The sequence below is a fragment of the Bufo bufo genome, chromosome 2 (assembly GCF_905171765.1).
Source record: "Bufo bufo chromosome 2, aBufBuf1.1, whole genome shotgun sequence".
In the NCBI taxonomy this organism is placed as follows: Eukaryota; Metazoa; Chordata; class Amphibia; order Anura; family Bufonidae; genus Bufo; species Bufo bufo.
The window spans coordinates 364,240,542-364,248,651 of NC_053390.1; the positions used below are offsets into that span (position 1 = coordinate 364,240,542).

Here is an 8,110-nt window from a genome sequence, read left to right on the forward strand (position 1 = left end):
TCACCGTTAAAGGGGCGGCCACTGTGAAAGTCACTGTTATTTAATATGAAATTGCAATAAATAAATACCCGAGCAACGCAGGGTCATCAGCTAGTACCAAATAATGGCAGTTGTCTATAACAGTGCAAATCAACAGAAATGTAGGGAGAGATATTCCAGCGTTGTACGACTGTCTACCACTACCTTAGGTATTTTAAAAGCCGCACTGAACATAAAACTGCCAAACAGCTGAGCAAACAGAACAGCATTATATGAATACTGAGCAGTTTTGTGAAGCTTAAGAATACATTTGGATAGCTAATTAAGTCAATGGAAGTAAAGCTATGAGCATGTATAATTATGCCGCTGAGGTCGTAAAGGCCATGATGTTATTCCCAGGATAAACCAAAGTAAAAATGAATGAAAGTGGATTTCCAGTCACTAAGTCTAAATAATTGGCATGGTGCTGAAAGGGGTAGAGGTAAAGCTGTACACAGGCACAGCAATGTCAATGGGATCAGAAGAGGCTGGCAGGCAAAGGGAGAAGAACATTCTCTGCATTCCATCTGTGAGAAGTCTGGCCCAGAACACGCCTGTGTCTCATTCACGTAGGTCTTCCCTAGGAAAGCTTATACACTAACAGAAAGCACATGAGTCAACAACTACAGCATAGAAACAAATAACCCAACTGCATAACTGCTGCCCATCAGAATACCAGGGGGCAAGCACAAAATGTGGACTTGGCAAAAAATAGAATAGAATTCCACTGCCATACCTACCTACAGATCACAGTAATGCAACCCTGAATTATCATCCGCCATCCCGTATCACTGGAGAGCACTGCTAGTTATGTGCTATATGTCATTGCCATGAAAGGCGTGATATTTCTGTACTCTATGTGCACAATTGCTTAGGTTTCATTTCAATATTCGTGTTTTTTTCAGCACAAATATTAATAGCCAAACCTGATTCATTTAAAATAAATAAAAAACATTTCTAAAATCACTCAGAGGAAATGGAAGAGCTTACAGCAATCATTTCTCCTGATGCATTTTCCAGGGTTTTTCTTTTTTAATTAGCACTGGTGGGACTAATGTACATTGCTTTTAATGATACATCACACGGATGAAAGATTATTATGGATATGCGGCGTTTGGAGGGGGATCAAAACAGGACAAGTGACAAAAGCAACGGATTCATAGAAAAATGCTACACTACCACACACAGGATATAGCTAACAATGCCCGAAAAATAGCCAAAAATTTCAATCTAAACTAAAATTTTAAGCTCAGCTGTTTTGAGCCGATTCCCCAATATTCACAACCACGTCAGACGAGAATTTGTGAATTTCACGGCGCAGCCAATTCCAGTGCCGACAATTCTGTAGTACTATGGTATCAAGGCTTGATATGGACCTGACGTTCCTATGGCCATCACTGCACATCGTTTGCAGCCACGTTAAACAGACACATGTCGCAATAAAGGATCAAATTTTATCGACCTGAAAGGAAAATTCGAAAACCGACGATATTGAAAAAAAAAAAAACAGCCTTGCATCTAGACCACCCGCTGAGTAGAGCTTCCATTGTGAGACTACAGTATGTGACAATGACAAGATACAGAGTGACATCTGGGGGGGGGGGGGTCTGGAGAAGTGACTATACTTAGCTATAAAATACATAAATTGTGTGTGTAATCGCAGATAAAGGATGTCATAAGTTTATAGTGGTAGCCCTCATTACTCGGCATTCTCCGAAATCTCTGTAGGTTATTCAGTACGTAAATGAGCACATCTGCATACTAGGATGTCTTAGCGGCAAAAAAATAAATAAAAAAATCAAGAAGAGGAACCATGTAAGAATCCTTGACCTCATTGCCAAATGTCTATCAAACCCGCCATGCTTGGTCGATTCGAAATTTGTGAAACTGACACTCAAAAAGTATGCGCTGCATCTTCGATTTGTGTCTCTCCCTGGCTGACCACTCTCCCGCCGAGGAATGCCTGTTTATGCCTGTCTTCGCTCATAGACAGCTCATTTCAATATTGCATCAATCTGCCTTTAGCTATTGTTCTGGAGTCGATAAAGCTGACTGCTGTTGGGCTGGCATCCTCCTCCAGGGGTGCCTAAGTGAGAGATCTAGGAAGTAGAGGGGGCAAGGCACACTGGGAAAGCTTTATCTGAAACCCGAAACCGTAGCACAAGGACAAAGAGAGAAGGGTCCATGGCTCGGGCTTTGTAGTACTACACCCATGTATGCTGAATGGCTTAGCAGTTGTATTTACTGCACAAGTGTCGATTCTACAGGCCCCTAGTGGCTCAGCATCCAGCAGCAGTGAGGAGGAAATCCCACACAAGTCCTCATCTATGGATTGTCTATTCAACACTGCCGTATTTTAAGGACTTACTTTAAGAGAAATAATGCAAAAATGGCACACTACATATATTTTTTTTCTCCCCCGTATTTTATTTTTATATTTATTCTATTTACATTTTTTTTTTATATTGCATTTATTTACATTTTTTATTTTTTTCTTGATATCATGTATTTGTTTATTTCTATATTTTATTTATTTCTTGATATAATGTATTTGTTTATTTCTATTTTTTATTTATTTATTGATATAATGTATTTGTTTATTTCTATATTTTATTTAGTTATAGGAGGACTCTTTGGGATGACACCTTTCTTTTGTTGTGTTCCTTCTTTCTTATTACCACATAGATGACCTGTCCTATGATTAATATCCTGGTCAATCTCAAAGCATAACCAGTGCGGTGGAAAGTGCTCGGTGCCTGCGGGAACAACTTCAAAAATATTCCCTGATAATTATTATTTCAAAGTCAAGAATTTCTCATTAAAAACTATTCTTATGCAAAAAAAAAACAAAAAAAAAACAGAAACCAGACCCAAAAGAGCAAAGCAAAAGGATGAAAGACGTTTAGAAGTTTATTAGAACAAAAAGTACAGCAGTAAATGGAGGCAGGTGTTGCTTACATTGAGAATGTCATTTTCAGGCTGGTCTAAATGTGTCTTCTCACTCCTACTCTCTACGCCCCCTAGAATATCCCCCCCCCTCCCCCGCCAGAGGCAAAACTAGAATTGGAAAACCAAGTAAAGGAAAAAAAGTGGCTAATTAAATCTGCGGGCCCCCTCCTCGCCCTATCATCCGGAATTAAATAAAACTGCATAGGCTTGCTGCTCACAAAGCCCCTTGCTGGCATATTTACAGCTCTTAGCTATTATAACTAGGCACAAACCTGACAGCTGAATTTATGAAACTGCCCAACCTGTCAATTTCACACTTTAAAAATACAATAATGGCGATTCCCATGGGATGAAAATTTCAAGTAAAGTGTCGCAAAACTAATTTGTATGCGGAGGGAAAGGGAGACTTGTTACCTTTTCTCCTTTGTTGCTATTTGTAACAAACAGACAAGTGGGAATAAGCTAAGTGATCGCTGGTGTCCTGTCCATCATGATCGCTGTAACCTCTTCTGGTCTAACACTGGATCTGCTGGAGGAACTTCTCCTCGCATCCAATGTAATATGTGCACGGATTGTGTCTGCACCGGATAGACTGCTTCCTCTAGTGTGGTGACATGGAACAATGAGCATGCGGGCACAGATGTAGAGGTGGATTTTGGGGTCTATCAGCTCTGACGGCCAAGGAACAAAGAAAAATATAACAACTCATACAATTCTAGTCAATAGGAGCCGACGACACCGCCTCCTTTTATATTAAACATAAGATCCCTTGGAAAATAAAGGTAAGAAAGGACACGTGTCTACTGATGCACACAGCAGGGGATGTGTTATGTATGATTATCTATGTGCATATACAGAGTGAGGCATATGGGTGCGCGTATATACACATATGTGTGTAATGTATGTAGATGTACATGTGTGTATGGAAGCTGATCCATGTGTGTATGGAGATATGAAATGTGTATGCAAATGTGTATATGTATGTATATGAGTGAAGGTGTGCTAATGTATATGTAGTTGTACATGCTTCCACGCATCTACGTAGATGTATGTATGTACAAGCGTATACTTATGTAGATATATGCGTACATGTGTATACTTGTGTAGATTTATATGTACATGTGTATTTATGTACATGTAAATGCTCATGTGTGTACATAGGTTGATCCATAAGTGTATGTGTGATAACTGTAAATGCACATGTGTGTATTTATGTAGATGTATGTGTACATGTGTGTATTTATGTAGATATATGTGTACATGTGTGCATTTATGTAGATATATGTGTATGTGTGTGCATTTATGTAGATATATGTGTACATGTGTGTATTTATGTAGATATATGTGTACATGTGTGTATTTATGTAGATATATGTGTACATGTGTGTATTTATGTAGATATATGTGTACATGTGTGTATTTATGTAGATATATGTGTACATGTGTGTATTTATGTAGATATATGTGTACATGTGTGTATTTATGTAGATATATGTGTACATGTGTGTATTTATGTAGATATATGTGCACATGTGTGCATTTATGTAGAAGTATATGCACAACTGATGTTGTTATGTAGAAATATATGCACACGTGTGCACTTATGTAGAAGTAAAAGCACATGTGTGTACTTATGTAGAAATATATACACATGTGTGTACTCATGTAGCAGTATATGCACACGTGTGCACTTATGTAGATGCACATGTGTGTGTTTATGTAGAAGTACAAGTGTATGTTTATGTAGATGTACATGTGTGTGTTTATGTAGATGTACATGTGTGTGCTTATTTATGTGTGTTTATGTACATGTATATGTGTGTGTTTATGTACATGTGTGTGTTTATGTAGATGTACATGTGTGTGTTTATGTAGATGTACATGTGTGTGCTTATTTATGTGTGTTTATGTACATGTATATGTGTGTGTTTATGTACATGTGTGTGTTTATGTACATGTGTGTGTTTATGTAGATGTACATGTGTGTGTTTATGTAGATGTACATGTGTGTGATTATGTAGATGTACATGTGTGTGATTATGTAGATGTGTTTATGTAGATGTACATGTGTGTGCTTATATAGATGTACATGTGTGTGTTTATGTAGATGTACATGTGTGTGCTTATATAGATGTACATGTGTGTGTTTATGTAGATGTACATGTGTGTGTTTATGTACATGTGCGTGCTTATGTAGATGTACATGTGTGTGTTTATGTAGATGTACATGTGTGTATTTATGTACATGTGTGTGTTTATGTAGATGTACATGTGTGTGTTTATGTAGATGTACATGTGTGTGATTATGTATATGTACATGTGTGTGATTATGTATATGTACATGTGTGTGATTATGTATATGTACATGTGTGTGTTTATGTAGATGTACACGTGTGTGCTTATGTAGATGTACATGTGTGTGCTTATGTAGATGTACACGTGTGTGCTTATGTAGATGTACATGTGTGTGCTTATGTAGATGTAGATGTGTGTGTTTATGTAGATGTACATGTGTGTGCTTATGTAGATGTACATGTGTGTGATTATGTATATGTACATGTGTGTGATTATGTATATGTACATGTGTGTGCTTATGTAGATGTACACGTGTGTGCTTATGTAGATGTACATGTGTGTGCTTATGTAGATGTACATGTGTGTGCTTATGTAGATGTACATGTGTGTGTTTATGTAGATGTACATGTGTGTGCTTATGTAGATGTACATGTGTGTGTTTATGTAGATGTACATGTGTGTGCTTATGTAGATGTACATGTGTGTGCTTATGTAGATGTACATGTGTGTGCTTATGTAGATGTACATGTGTGTGCTTATGTAGATGTACATGTGTGTGCTTATGTAGATGTACATGTGTGTGCTTATGTAGATGTACATGTGTGTGTTTATGTAGATGTACATGTGTGTGCTTATGTAGATGTACATGTGTGTGCTTATGTAGATGTACATGTGTGTGCTTATGTAGATGTACATGTGTGTGCTTATGTAGATGTACATGTGTGTGCTTATGTAGATGTACATGTGTGTGCTTATGTAGATGTACATGTATGTACTTTGATCCATACGTGTTTTGGAGTGTTTGTTTATTCCGGCTGTAGGAAATGTAACCCAAGCTGCCAGCTCTTAAAAGTTTCCTACAAAGATGCAATAAAGGCATAAGCGATGTCCTCATCGTGTCCCAGGTCCTGGGGCATGTTACCAGTGAGCGACAAACTAGACAGGACAGCTGGACATTCATCTAGATGATAGAATCTCCAACGTCTTCATTTACATATATAAGCACAGCGCGGTTATAACACTTTCCACCACACATCACGCTAATGGGTGGAATGCAGATGAGGGACTGCCATTACCAAGTGAGGGGCAACTCAGACTGCAGACACCCCACCGGAGGCCAGCCACCAGGAGAAACCACCTCCTGGATTCCTGCTCATCTCAAGTCCTACCAGACACCAGAGAGAGATGATAGATGGAAGGACAGATAGAAGATAGACAGAATAGATGACAGATAGATGGCACACATATCCCCCAGTTTGTCGGGTAGCAGTAGTGACCCCTCAGACATTAGTTCTGGGCTCTGGATAAAGCAGTAATAAGCCCCATGCCACAGCCATAGCACCGTGGGCAGTGGTAAGTGATGCCACCCTCTGTAGTCCTAGAAGTAGATCATCTCCACCGCTTTCTGAAAGTTCTCCTCCAGGTCCTCACCACTTTCCATCCACCTGGTCTCCCTCAGGCACATCTATCAGAGCTTTGCCCCTCTCCCCCAGAGATGGCACACAGGTAGGACAGTAGGCGTGCCATGCACTCTCCTCTACCCTCCCACCTGGGCAGATAAGTAAGAGGACAGACAGCAGTACCTGCTCATGCTCTCCACACCATCCTGCGCTGTAGAGGTAATCCAGGGGCGCTCAGTGTGTGCAGTGGGGGGATGCAGAGGGACACATGGATCTGGCGCGGTCCTTCCACAGCATCTCCTCCTCCTCCTCCTCACAGTCCACAGCAGCACATCCCAACTCCCGGGCAGTCCAGAGCAGGGAAAGTAAGTAATCCACTAGCAGTCACACAGTCCGTCCATCCAGGCTGCCGGTGCCCATGCTGCCAGGCTGTGTCTCCCCGCTGCCGCCGCTGGACCTCTGTATGGCTCAGGGGCGGGCACTCACAGACACACTGAAAGGCACCACAAGCCTCTGCCACAGAGACACCGGGCAGCCTCCAAGCCCGCCCACCCGCGTGACTGACGGCCGCTCCACCAATCAGCGGCGGCGGAGCTCGGCTGCGTCACTGGCTGACAGGAGCCGCCAATCCCAGACAAGGAGCCCAGCGCCCTCCTTCACATTCCCTCCAGTCACTCATGTTACACACATTCCTGGCGTCCTCCCTCACTTCTTCTCCGCACATTCCTGCCTCTCTCACATTTCTCCCACAGACTCCCTCTCGCTTATTATTGTCTCTCCTAGTTCTACTTATTGTCTTACTGTCCCTCTCATTAATGAAGTATTTATAAAAGTCATGCCCAGCCGAATAAATGGCACACAGAAGCTGGACATGGCAGTCTCTGGAGGCTTGTAGGGTGCCAGCCTGGCCAGGGTGGGTAGAGTCAGCCCTAGGGCAGCACACTGACTGAATCTTTGCTCTGGGTGAAGGGAATCCCTGCTACAATTAAACCAAATGAAAGTGCAGGTTTTACTGTTGCAAAAAATTCGATATTTCTGTTTGGACAAATGTCTCTTCATAAAACACCTCCATATAAATGCTTATAGCCTGTGCGCACGAATGCGTGCTGCCCCTGCTGCGCATGCACGTGCACCGTGTGGCCGGCGCTGATGGATGCAGACCCATTCACCACAAGAAAATAGAGCATGTTCTACTTCTTACAGGGCCAGGCACAGACCGAAATGTTTCCGCCCCTTATCTTCTGGACTGCAGCTTGCAGACCCATTCAGGTCCGCATCCGTGATACAGTGCGCATACGGCCAGTGCCCATATATTGCGGAACCGCTGCTTGTGGGCCGCAATACGGGCACGGCCACCACACATTCGCGTGCATGAGCCCTTATGCACCATGTCCGAAAAATACACTCACTTAAAGGGGCCTCTGGTTTAGAATCTATTTAAATAAATT

General features: G+C 41.6%; 1 protein-coding gene across 1 annotated transcript in view; it reads right to left on the minus strand.

Moving 5' to 3' along the window:
- PTPRD (protein tyrosine phosphatase receptor type D) overlaps nucleotides 1–7,203 on the minus strand; it is a 413,356-nt gene extending 406,153 nt beyond the window's left edge. Inside the window, 1 exon segment of the mRNA XM_040417151.1 lies at nucleotides 6,846–7,203. The gene's annotated coding sequence lies outside the window, so the exon portion shown is untranslated.
- Between the last annotated feature and the right edge of the window lie 907 nt (nucleotides 7,204–8,110).